The sequence below is a fragment of the Notolepis coatsorum genome (assembly GCF_963971535.1).
Source record: "Notolepis coatsorum genome assembly, chromosome: 15".
NCBI lineage: Eukaryota > Metazoa > Chordata > Actinopteri > Aulopiformes > Paralepididae > Notolepis > Notolepis coatsorum.
In genome coordinates, this window is record NC_140179.1 from 45681000 (window position 1) to 45695468 (window position 14469).

Sequence of the window (14469 nt, forward strand, 5' to 3'; positions counted from 1 at the left end):
CCCAAACCAATAGGGTAAACGCTCCCTGGTTCCATTCAACCCATAGAGTGTGAGCACTTGGAAAGTCAGATGATCTACTTCTACAATGTGTGTAGGGGCAATTGACTGTTCTCATGTGATTATTGTATTGTAAATGAGAGCTATTTTATTGTTGTTTATGGCTACTACTTTACCATAGAACCAAGATAAACCAGGGAAGAAAGACTGTCAGGTTGTAAACTGTGTGAGTATCAAACAGGCATGTTTTAAACTGTGTACATTTTAAACTGTGTGGGTATAAAACAGGAAGAATAACTGTCAGGTTTTAAACTATGTGGGTATTGGTTCTTATCAATCAATATTTGTGTTATTATCTGCATTTCTTTTAGCCTTTTTTCTTATTCTCTGCATTGCTTTTATTTTATATTATGTCTATTTTACTGCTGTGAAGCACCTTGGGCTGCAATTCGTGTATGAAAGGTGCTATACAAATAAAGTGTATTATTATTATTATTATTATTATTATTATTATTATTATTATTATTATTATTATTATTATTATTATTATTATTATTATTATTATTATTATTATTATTATTATTATTATTATTATTATTATTATTATTATTATTATTATTATTATTATTATACCACCACCTACTGTAGAGACCAAGTATACTTTCCAAGTGGCAGTGATGCAGAAGATTCTGTGTTGTCTCTTCCGGGTTGAATTCGCCTCTAATGGCATGGTAGCAATGATAATACATGTATTGTGTAGATAGGAGGTCAATCCCTTTGATTCCCTTTGGACTAAACAGAAATCCTCCAAAATAGGACTGCGCCTATCAAGCAGAGACGGTTTGGGTGTCCTGGTAATACAGGTGCTACATCAATCATGTAAACTCTAACGCTGACGCAGCTTCGGTTGGGTTAACAGATCAATAATTTGATGAGGGAATCGTGGTGTTAAGTGAGGATATAGATCTGCGGTTCCACAGAGTAGCAGGAGCAGGAAGAAATTATAATTCACACTCATGGCGTATACGTCTGGTTTTGTGTGTATTCATAAAAGTCCACAAATAATAAACAAACTATTAAGACATTTGTTAATGATGAATAGTCTTCACTTTAGATTAGGGCACACAATAACATCTGCAAATGATTTCTAGATCTTTTAAGAATGTTTTACAAATGATTTGTTGAACAAGAACAAAAAAAATTGAGGTATAGTAGTTTTTTCATATACATTTTTCAAAGCATCTACAAATGTGTTACTACACGTTAAATAACATTATTTAATTATGAACAAATCAAGTACAAACAATGTTGATAATGAGTTATAAATAATGTATAACTCATTTGTAAATGTTATACAAATATTATAAATGATTTAATAATAATTTACGAATGTATATAAATGGTTTGTTCATGATAGTTCATTATCTACAAATACCTTATAAATGTCTTAGAGTGTTATTATAAAGTGTTACCAAAGCTTCTAATCTAGTCAGACTGAGCATAACGGAGTCTCTCTCTCTCTCTTGGAAATTATTGGAAAGTATCCGCCCAATTTGTATACAAGTGATGGCCTATTTTGACTGTACTTTCATATCATGTAAAAAAGAAAAAATTGAAGATCCCTCAAAAGGACCTCAAGTCTGTGCGGAGTCACATTTCATATAGGAGAAGGACTCGACAGTACGCTGGACGCCTGAATACTTTTACCAACGGATTTCCAGTTCCGCGTTCACGTTCTGCGCTCTGATTGGCCACTGACGTTTCTGGTCGCGCCAATCGTGTGACGGCAAGTTCTGCCACCGGTTAAGCTTAGGCACTCTTTCGAAGTTGGTTAAGGAAGGTTAGAGTTTGTCTTAGAGCAGGGCTCTAAACTCCAAACTCTAACCTTAACCAACTTCGAAAGAGTTGCCTAAGCTTAACCAGTGATAAACTAGGCGTTAGGTAGTTTGCTGCTGTTCGAGGCGGAAATGGGCGCGTCACGTGATTGGGCGCACATGTCACATGACCAGAAACGTCAGTGGCCAATCAGATCGCACCAGAAACGTTAGTGGCCAATCAGATCGCAGAACGCGAACGCAGAACTGGAAATCCGTTGGTAAAAGAATAGACGCACCCTGGACCCCGCTTGTGAAGAAGGACAACCAAGCCCACTATCACCAGCTAAGTGACACTGGTCCTCATTCTCCAATGAACTGTACGTGACATTTTCCAAGGAATTACAAGGAATTCCTTCGTAACTCGATTTATATATTTCTGCATTCTCAAACGGCTTCGTATTGTAAATTCGTAGGATTTATGTAGGATTTACGAACTCGAAAAGGGCAGGCCGGTGTGTGCCCGTGTTTTCAACAGCCTCCTTGGGGATTGCCATCACTTCAATACAACAGACATCCGTGGAATTAAATAATTATAATGATAAAGAATACAACACTATTTGTATAATTAACAATTACTTGTTAATTACTTGTGCAACATGGTTTGTTGAGTCATGACTATAAATGTAAAATGTAATTAACGATACAAATACTGTCATATTAGTGGCAAATTGCTTTTGCATTACGGAGAGAGTGTGCTTGCGCGTCGGTGTGTGTATATACAGTATCCTCCAGTGGCGGCTGGTGAATTCTTCACGGGGGGGGGCGGAATTCATTAGTATCCCCCTCTATCTCTCCTTCTCTCTCTTTCTCTCTCTCTCTCTCTCACTCACACACAGCGCGACGTGGAATCGATTCGTTACACAATCAGACCTAGTATGTGTAGTATATACCAAGAATAACTTCAGTATGAGTACAAGGCTGTACACATATTTTGCATATTGTTAAACAAGCCAAGGCTAGCTATTAAACTATCGATATGAATCGAAAATGGGGGACCCTGATGTAAACAAGACAAACGTCTTTCTCTGGTCTGCATCCCCTTAACAATTGTATGTATTGAGCCATACTGTATTGTACCCATTCTGCAATCTGTTAAATAAAGTTTTCATTCATTCATTCATTCATTCAAACATAGACGATATTGAACAAGCCATAATCCACTTATTTTAAATCCAAAAGAAACTCCACTCTCTCTCTGATCAATACAATAATGAACATATGTATATCTTGTCATTTTAAACAAGTTACCATTCATTGTCTGGTTGATTATGATCCACCCACGATGAAATTAATGATCAACAAGAACACAACATAGAGAGAGAGAGCGAGAGAGAGAGAGAGCGAGAGAGAGAGATAGAGAGAGAGCGAGAGAGAGAGAGAGAGAGAGAGAGAGAGAGAGAGAGAGAGAGAGAGAGAGAGAGAGAGAGAGAGAGAGAGAGAGAGAGAGAGAGAGAGAGAGAGAGAGAGAGAGAGAGAGAGAGAGAGACCGCAACTCACTTTGTTTAGTTTAAACGCGGTCCAGGAGGGCTTGATATGTCCAGGCTGTTGATGTATATGTCCACTGTCCAGACTGTTGATGTATATATCCACTGTCCAGACAGCATCCAGCTAGCAAGCGTGTTGTTGTTTGTTGTCGAACCAGCTAAGACAGAGTATAGCCTACCCTAGTTCGAGAAGCTTTGTGGTCCAGACTCCAGGCTTGAACTTTCCATAAAAGTGTCCATATAAATCTATTTAGTTATATCCAACACTGTCTGAATGTACAGTATCTTGTGATTATTATCAATTTCCGACAACTATTTCCTAGTAGCCCCTCGCATCTGCAGAGCCAGAGCCCAGAGCACAACGTCTGGGGACGCGATGTCACGTGCCACTCTCAGCCAATAGTGACTGCATCGGGCACTCGAGCAAGCGCCCTCTGGTATCGTATTTGACAGCGCTATGTTGTACGTACGTATTTATTTATACGTACAGTATTTGCATTTTGCCCTGTGAGTTGCGTAATTCCGGCGGAGCAGAAATGAGCGCTCATGAAAACGGAGTGGAGGGGGCTAGGCGTCGGCTAGGCTGGGGGATAAATAGGCTGCTGCCTCCTCATGCAAATAATTCTTTCTTCTTCTTCTTTTAACCAGGGAGGGCGGTGCTCTAGCGCCCACTATCGGCCAGCCGCCACTGGTATCCTCACATCAGCTGCTGCATCGTTAATAAACTATAGATTTATATGGAATTCGTTAATTTATTCTTAGTCTATTCAACTATATCGTGCGATTGGGTTATTAAGATGCAGCAGGTCAGGCAGGCGACTTAGTGATGATGATACTGTACATACGCCCTATTATTATTACGTATTATTATTACGTGTTTGGCGCTCAAGCGTTGGCGAGCAAACACGTAATATTACGTGGTTGGTGCTGAATTAAATAAGTAAAGTGACTAAATCTCCCCATGGTTAAATAATAGCAGTGATGGTCAGACAAAGAGAATCTGTGGAGCTGCTGAACGAAAATGGAGGAAAACCAAGCTCACAGTCCACTGCAATATAAAGAAGCCATGACTGCCTATAACAAAGAAATATACAAGTGGCAAGAAAGGAACATTTTTCTAAGATTATCACAGAAAATGCTGGAAACTCTATAATATTCTTCTCAGCCACCGACCAGCTACACAACACTGCCCCCACCCCAGTGGAGGCTGCTGACCAAATTTGTAGGTGAAGCACAAATTATTATATTATATTATATATTAAATAATATTTTTAAAACACCCCCCACTGTGTGTCAGTGGTCAGTGGACACAGATGAAAACATATTAACATTAGGTGACAGCGGACCTGACCAGATGAAAACATATTAGGTGACAGCGCACCTGACCAGATGAAATCATATTAGGTGACAGCGCACCTGACCAGATGAAATCATATTAGGTGACAGCGCACCTGACCAGATCAAAACATATTAGGTGACAGCGCACCTGATCAGATCAAAACATTTTAGGTGACAGCGCACCTGACCAGATCAAAACATATTAGGTGAAGGTGACAAGGAAGCCACAGACTCATACCCCCCCGACACTCAACTAACCGCCTCGGACAGTCCTTCATACCAGTGGCCATCAGGCTCCACAACAGTGGGCAGCGACTGCTGCCAGACATCGACCTAGAACTAATAGGAACCCAAGTAGGACAATAACACTACCTTATGCATACTGCACCTTATGTGGATACTGTGATACTGTGAATAATGAATAATGTATATTTCAGTTAGTTAGATAGTAAATTATATTGACCTATTTGTTTACACTGCTTGTGTTGTTTTCACTACCTGTACCCCCCCCCCCCCTTCCCCCATGCTGCTATGATGCCTGAATTTCCCCAAGGGGATCAATAAAGGAATATCTTATCTTATCTTAACACTTTCAGCGCCACGCCTGGTTTTCCGTTTTACCGCTTGAATGCCACCATCGGCGCCAATGTTAACGTTAATATCGCCTAATCTATGTTTTAAATTATGGCTATGTGTCTAATCTGCCCATCGCATTATCAAAGACTATTTTCCAGTCAGTGCTGTGAAGGCAGATTGTTTTTTTATCGCGTCGTTGCCGTTTCAGAGCAGTTAGAAAAGCCCCCGTTTTGATATAAAAAACAGCTCATTCTGGAGCATTCTATGAAAATCGTCTTTTAGTGGAATATTCCACAACGTTGATATTCGTCGGCCTTTTTATGAATTGTTTTCAAATAAACGCTAGATGATCAATATTATACGTGCACGCACGCACATTACGGCCGCGCACTGATAATCGCTCCGTTGATTTCCTCACAGACTTTTACAGTGAAACCGAAAGAAGACATTTCACAAAACAGCTTATAACTTCATCAAACTTACTCTGATTATCCTACCACTGATAACATAGAGTCCTTACCTGACATCAGATGGTATCCAACTGGTATATTCCAATTCCTGATCACCATTCGAAAAAATCGATACGTGTATGGATCCAACGCGATACAGTAGAACTCCATGATCCGCGGGGATCTGAGGCTCCAGAATTAACTCTAGTAACCCCGGCTGGATCAGTGAACTGGAAAATGTGGAGTACCGGATTTTTTTCCCCATTCATTTTCATTGAGTCCATTCCAAAATCACTTATGTCATCTGGGAGACGACAGGGGGCGCTTTTTTCCACAGTGATCGCCGGCGCCCCTCGGCTATACTCGGGTAGGCTCGGGTGATGCAATAATTTTTCAGATCGCAAAAAAAAATAATAATAATAATAATAATTCAGAGAAATCTCGTGAGTGGCATGCAACCACCTATAAAAAAACCCGAGAAATCTCGTGAGTGGCACTGAAAGTGTTAAAAGGAAAGATGAAATTACCTACCTGGGTTCCATCCTATAGAGGCAAATCTTTCCTGTGACAAAATGGGATCCAATGTAATAAAACTAAGTCAACCAACGAACTAGATTCCTGTACCGGATCTCCTCTCTGGTAAACAAGAATACCTTGAAGACTCTAACAGGAGCACTCATTCAAGGGTACTACGACTATGCTTGCACCTCATGGTACCAAAGCACCTCAAAGGCACTAAAAACAAGATTACAAACATCACAAAACAAACTGGTCAGACTACTGCTTGACCTTACTCCTAAAACCCACCTCACCCCTGTCCACTTTGACAACCTAGGATGGCTTAGAGTAGACGACAGAGTACAGCAACTTGCAATGGGCCTGGTCTACAAGATACACTACACCACTAAGATACCCATGTGCATGTCGAAATACTTCCCAAAGGTCAGTGAATACCACGACCACAACACCAGAGGGAGTTCCACAAATCATGTTCAACCCAGATAAAATAATTTAAAATGTATAAAAAAAAAAAAAAAAAAAGAAATAAACGTTTTTTTTATTAAAAGAAAATAGTCATAACTTAGAAATTAGATTGCATAGGTCTATGAATCGATATCGCGATTCTGTTTCGATTAATTGCCCAGCCCTACAGTGTGTACAGTAAGTTAGCTTGGTGATTATCATTGTGATGTAGGCTAAGCTGCCTAGCTACTGTTAGCATACAAGCACTGTAGCCTACTTACTTTTTCATCCACAACGTTTTTTCTGATCCAGATGCATAAATCCACTTCTTCATGTTGCTCAGTTGCTGGTTTATACTTCGGTCCTAATGTTGGCGCAAAGTTTAATTTAGCCTGACTTGTTATAGCTGTACAGCTTACTAACTACTAAACAACAACTTTCTCATAGTCTCAACTTTCACATAGTCAAATTGGGCCCAGCTGCATGTCCGGAGGATAGGTTTAGCTCGGGCCAATCTCAAGTTTCTCAAGTTTCTTTATAAGTTGTCATACAGAAGTACAGAATACTTTTATACAAAATGCTTCTTTATGTTACATTTTGTATAAAAGTATTCTGTACTTCTGTATGACAACTAATAAAGAAACTTGAGAAACTTGAGATTGGCCCGAGCTAAACCTATCCTCCGGACATGCGGCTGGACCCATTTTGACTTTGCAATGCAGAAATCTCTGATTGGATTTGCAAGGCTGCCAATCATATTCAACCTCCGTGTATTGGATGTCAAGGGCTGTCAATCAATCAATCCTCCATTCAATGGCAAGAGTTTAACTGCACAGACCGTGCTTAGATGAAGTTAATAGCCTATTTTGATTCGCTGTTATTTATTATTTATTTAACAATGGGTCACACCTGTGAAGTTTTCTTCACGAATAATTACTGCAGGCAATACTGCAGTGCAGGCCTGCTCAGAGCTGTCAATTTTGGCCATTTTTGAAGAAAAAAAAATTCACTGGAATTTTTTTTACAGAGGAAAACATTTATAATAAAAAAAAAATAATAATAATTTAAAAAAAAAATATATATATATATATATATATATATTTTTTTTTAATATATAGGTATATGTAAATTAATAATAATTATGAATTATGAGTGAATTTGTGTTTCACGTGTTGTCATAGAGAAACCTCCACTGCCCCACCCCTCCACAGTCATCTGCATCAACATGTGAAGAACTTGCATTATTCTTCAATAACTTAAATGAGAACATGGACACCATCAGCAAACCCTGCAGAAAAAAGTAACCATAGGGAAATCTGCTTGCATTACATCAACTGAGCTTTACAAAACTCCACATCTTGTATTGACCCTATACCCACAGCATTTTTTAAGCGAATTATTCGAGAGTATTTCAAGTCATGTCTTAAATATTATAAATACATCGCTTCTGACAGGCATTTCCCAGATGCATTCAAAACAGCCATCGTAAGACCCTTACTAAAGAAACCCAAACCAGACAGTAATGTACTGACCAAGTATAGGCCAATATCCAACCTCCCATTCATCAGCAAGATACTTGGAAAAATAGTCCTTTCTCAAAGAAAACAACATAATGAAGGAATTTCATCAGGCTTCAGAAACCACCACAGCACTGAAACTGCTCTTACTCAAATAATTAGTGACCTATAGAATAAACTCGGATTCAAATAAAGTCTCAATTCTCGTCCTATTATCTATCGCAGTGCAGCGTTCGACACGATCAACCATGATATCCTAATAAATCATCTAGAAAGGTTAGTTGGTCTTTCTGGCTATGTAATGATCTGGTTCAGAACATATATCAAAGGGAGAAAATATTACGTCAGGCTTGAAGATCATACTTCTGAGAAACATGACTTGTATAACTTTGTATTACAGGTTCTAAACTGTCAGGTATTGAACTGTGTGGGGGACCCAGGCCAGCTGGAACTGTGCCCTGAGAGAGAGAACTGTGCCCTGAGAGAGAGAACTGTGCCCTGAGAGAGAGAACTATGCCCTGAGAGAGAGAACTATGCCCTGAGAGAGAGAACTATGCCCTGAGAGAGAGAACTATGCCCTGAGAGAGAGAACTGTGCCCTGAGAGAGAGAACTATGCCCTGAGAGAGAGAACTGTGCCCTGAGAGAGAGAACTATTCCCTGAGAGAGAGAACTATGCCCTGAGAGAGAGAACTATGCCCTGAGAGAGAGAACTATTCCCTGAGAGAGAGAACTGTGCCCTGAGAGAGAGAACTATTCCCTGAGAGAGAGAACTATGCCCTGAGAGAGAGAACTGTGCCCTGAGAGAGAGAACTATTCCCTGAGAGAGAGAACTATGCCCTGAGAGAGAGAACTATGCCCTGAGAGGGGGGTTTGCCCTCAGAGGGCGGTTCGAAGGGTCAAAGTGGGTATCAAACAGGAAGGAAGACTGTCAGGTTTTAAACTGTGGATATCAAACAGGGAAGGTAAAGATGTTTTTAAATGTTGTTAAAACAGTCATTCAGAATAATTTTATTTGTCTATTTTATTGCACTGCACTATTTTACTTATTATTGTCTATTTTAAAACTGCCATATAATCAAACCATAAACAGAGTGGCCTATTGGGATGTTAGATCCTAACAATGTGATTTTATATGTCTGCACGTTATGTGCTCTTTTTGCTGCTGTGAAGCAATTTGAGCTGCAATTTTTGTATGGAAAGTGCTATACAACTAAAGTGTATTATTATTATTATTATTATTTGTGTTGGGGATCCTGTTTTCTTCTTGCTCATCTACTCTATCTACCTCTCCTTTCTGTCTCTCTACCTCTCTTCTTTCTCCATCTCACCCTTTCTCTTTTTATAATGGTCTACCTCTCTCCTTCCCTCTACTTCTCCTCTTTCATGTAATATATCTTCCCTCTCTCTTTTTGTGTCTCTCTCTCCCCCTCTCTCTCTCTCTTTCTCACTCCTCCTTCCCGGCTACCAAAGCAATCTGTTTCACCAGACAAATCTAGTTAAAGCACTTTGAGCTATCTCTCTGTGTTGACCTCCCTGTAATTGGTTCAATTTGATTAAGAAGATGAGGATCATGGTCCACTTACTGTGGCTCAGGATATCAGTGTCATCCTCTCACTCTAACACTCTCTCAACATCTCTTTATCTTTATCTCATCTGTATCTACCCCCTCTCTCTCTTTCTCCCTCCCTCTCTCTCTTTTTCTCCCTCCCTCCCTCTCTCTTTCTGTATTCTCCTCCAGGGCTTTCTCTTTCTCAAAAAATTTCAGAAATTTACAAAGAAAAAAACTAAAAAAGATGGTGTCCAGACTATACAATTGCGGTTACTCTTTGAGCCTGACCACTTCAGACGACAAAAGCCCCTTTTGACACCATCCAGACCTGACACTGACTGCTTTGATGATTGGATGATAAAAGTCACATTGACATGACACGGTCACTGAGTCGTTGACTACAGCAGAGTAGCTCCCCAGACACACTGTACAGTAGCATGTGCTATGAGTGGTCACTATGGGCTCTGAACCTCACATTTTGTTCTCTCTTTATTTCGCTCTTCTTTCCCCTTCTCTCCGTTCCTCTCTCTCTCTTTCTTCCAGCAACTACACAGCTCTGATCGGCGTCTGGGTCTACGGGTTCTTTGTGATGGTGCTGCTAGCGCTGGACTTCCTCTACTACTCCGCTATGAACTATGAACTCTGTCGGGTCTACTTGGACAAGTGGGGACTGGGAGGTCGGTGGCTCAAACAGGCAAGTGATTATTCACCTCGTTCACTTTATATTCCAAGGTTCAAGGTTCTTTATTGTCAACAGAGTCCATTTTCTTCGGTTCAAATAACAAACTCAGCAAGACCGACGGCTTCTCAGTTACAGTGGGTGACAATATTGTCACAAGGAAAGATGAAATTACCTACCTGGGTTCCATCCTAGAGGCTAATCTTTCCTGTGACAAAATGGCATCCAATGTAATAAAAAAAGTCAACCAACGAACTCGATTCTTGTACCGGATCTCCTCTCTGGTAAACAAGAATACCCTGAAGACTCTGGCAGGAGCACTCATTCAAGGGTACTACGACTATGCTTGCACCTCATGGTACCAAAGCACCTCAAAGGCACTAAAAACCAAATTACAAACATCTAAAAACAAACTAGTCAGACTACTGCTTGACCTGACTCCTAGAACCCACCTCACCCCTGCCCACTTTGCCAACCTAGGATGGCTTAGAGTAGACGACAGAGTACAGCAACTTGCAATGGGCCTGGTCTACAAGATACACTACATGACCAAGGTACCCATGTACATGTCAAAATACTTCCCAAAGGTCAGTGAATACCACGATCACAACACCAGAGGGAGCTCCACAAATCCTGTTAAACCCAGATTCGGCTCAAACAAGGGACTAAACACGTTTTGCAATTATGCCACATCAATGTGGAACGCCCTACCCAAAGCTGTAAAGGAATGTGAATCACTACCCACTTTCAAAAACACTCACAAAGAACACCTACGGGAGACTGCTATTCGAAACTGGCCCCTACAAATGTCCTAACCCAGTTGTACAGTAAAGACCAAGTATGGCTTTGTCAGTATTCCAATCTACAGTGTACAGTGTGTGTGTGTGTGTCCCCCCCCCCCCACCTCCAATGTACAGCCCCACCCACCAGGGGCGTGCACAGGACTTTAGAGGGGCAGGTGCTCAAAGGCTGAAAAGGGCACTACACTTGTGTGTATATATTAACCGAGCGTGCGTAGCGGGGGGGCCCCTTTTTATGCTTTTTGGGGGGTTTTGGTGATCAAATATTGAATATTGAACTATAATAATCAGTGCAGGAGCTCACTTATCACTTTTATCACTGACTTTAAAGGCCCATACGTCTCCATAAATGTTCAGGGGGGAGGGAATAAGTGCTTACCCTACAGACCCCAAGAAGTGCTGTATATTCTGTATTGTTTAATATAAATGCATTTTTTATTCCAATCCTGATTTGTATTTGAGATTCCCAAATCCCATCGGACTTGACTTCTTCGTGTCCCTCAATGAGTGTAATACCAGCATTCAACTGTATGCGCCACAGCGGTTTCTATCATCATCATCATCATCACCACCCACGCTATGCATTAAAATATATAAGTCCGCGGAGAGGCACAGTGAGGAGGCTGTGCAAACTGCAATGGAATATTGGGCATCTCTCTCTCTTTACCTAATATTTTGATTCTATCCTGACATTTTTCAGTTGGAAGGGCAGTCTATATGCGTAACGGTAAAAAAATTAAATAAAATAAAAAATTATTAATTCTTTTTCTTTTTTCAAAATGGGCACTTTTTTGATGAGGCTCAAAAAGGCAGGTGCTCAAGCACCCCTTGGCCTCTATGTGTGCACGTGCCTGCCACCCACCCAACCCCACCCCACCTACCCAAACTCCTCCAATGTACAGTTTCTATGTCAAATGTATATACACTCTTTTTCTGGACACTTTTTGTATCACAAACAGTACTGTATTTGCAAATCTGGTATGTCATGAATGTATAGATGTAGCAGTACTGTCTATCTGTATGTCGTGTGCGTCATATGATGAATTGAAAATGGGGGACCCTGATGTAAACAAGACGAAAGTCTTTCTCTGGTCTGCATCCCCTTAACAATTGTATGTATTGAGCTGTACTGTACTGTACCCATTCTGCAATTTGTTAATAAACTTTTCAATCAATCAATCAATCAATCAATCAATCAATCAATCAATCAATTCAATCAATCAATCATTTCCTTTGTACTGTTAAGCTGTAGCCCTATTTTCAGAAATTTCGCCTAAAGGTACATGCCTAAGTAAATGGAAGACTGCTCCACTTCTACAAGGTCAATTTGCATGTTCTTGGTATCTAGGAACATCTAGGGACCTGGGGGTATGTATTCCCTGTGTCAGAAATATTGTGTCTGTTACTAGGCTTGAGTAAATTGTAATGAAAAAAAGGAGAATATAAATGATGATATTTTTTTGCATCTGTGCCGGTGAATAACACTATGTTACAATTGTGAGCAAACCGAGCTTGCTTACTGAGCTCATTCACCACCTTATTGAGATCAAGTGTACAAAAAATCTAAGCAAATGAATAAAGGGAAGATGATTAAACAGAAGGATTTGTAGATACAGTAATAAATGATAATCGATTTTAATTATAAATTCATATTTGACCTTGAACTTGACCTTGACCTTATTATGGCCAAATCATACATCTATGGATAGGGAAAAGGCTCCTCTTTCCAATGGCAGGGTTACATCTGGATTTAGTCATTTCCTCACGGTTTTACGATAAAAGAGATATAATTAGCATTTTTCCGATAAATTCTTATTTTCTGTAAATTCTACAAAACATCGGTAAAAATGAAAATATACACTTTTTTTTTAAATAATTTTATTTTCATTTTCAACCAGCATGGATACATACAGGATATGGTCAGTGTCAAACGGAGAGACATCCACTTTGGTTCTTTTTTCTTTTTCCCACCCCCACTCCCTCCCACCAGTTCCCTCCCACCAGCCCACCCCCGCCCCTCCCAGGTTCAACTCAGACTCACATTAGACAAACACTAAACTAACTAACTAAATGCAAACGTAACAAAACAAAAATACATTCACATCTTCAACTTGCCCCGAGGTCTCAACATAGTCTCATAGAGTCAACTAAATATACATTTTGACTGCTGTTTTGATAGGGTTATGGTCTTTACGCTTGGCAATTTTCTTTTTTTAAATAAAAACATTACCTCTTAACATCCAAGGGCCCACACCATGGCACTCCCCTGACTAAAAGTATAATGGGGCTCTAGAAACCATGGCACTCCCCTGACTAAAAGTATAATGGAACTTTATGGATAAATCATGGCACTCTCCTTACTAAATGTATAATGGAGCTCTATGGAGATATCATGGCACTCCCTTGACTAAACGTATAATGGAGCTCTATAATAATAATAATAATAACTTCGTTTTATATAGCGCCTTTCAGAGGACCCAAGGTCGCTTTACATAAGGGGGGGGGGGGGAGATAACAAATTAACAAACATAGTGGACAGACACAACATATACATATAAAGTGAGAAAGTTAGGGGTTGAAGGCCAGGTTGAAGAGGTGGTTTTTGAGCAGTTTTTTAAATGAGTCCAGAGTTGGGGTGGTGCGGAGTTCTGCGGGGAGGGAGTTCCAGAGGGTGGGAGCTGCCACACTGAAAGCTCTGTCCCCGAACGTCCGTAGTCTGGTTCGGGGGATGGACTAAAAGTCCCCTGACTAAAAGTATAATGGAGCTTTATGGAGAAACCATGACACTTCTCTGACCAAAAGTACAATGGAGCTCTATGGAGAAACCATGGCACACCCCTGACTAAAAGTATAATGGAGCTCTATGGAGAAACCATGACACTCCCCTGACTAAAAGTATAGTGGGGCTCTATGGAGAAATCATGGCACTCCCCTGACTAAAAGTATAATGGAACTTTATGGATAAATCATGGCACTCTCCTTACTAAATGTATAATGGGGCTCTATGGAGATATAATGGCACTCCCTTGACTAAATGTATAATGGAGCTCTATGGAGAAACCATGACACTTCTCTGACCAAAAGTACAATGGAGCTCTATGGACCATGGCACACCCCTGACTAAAAGTATAATGGAACTTTATGGATAAATCATGGCACTCTCCTTACTAAATGTATAATGGGGCTCTATGGAGATATCATGGCACTCCCTTGACTAAACGTATAATGGAGCTCTATGG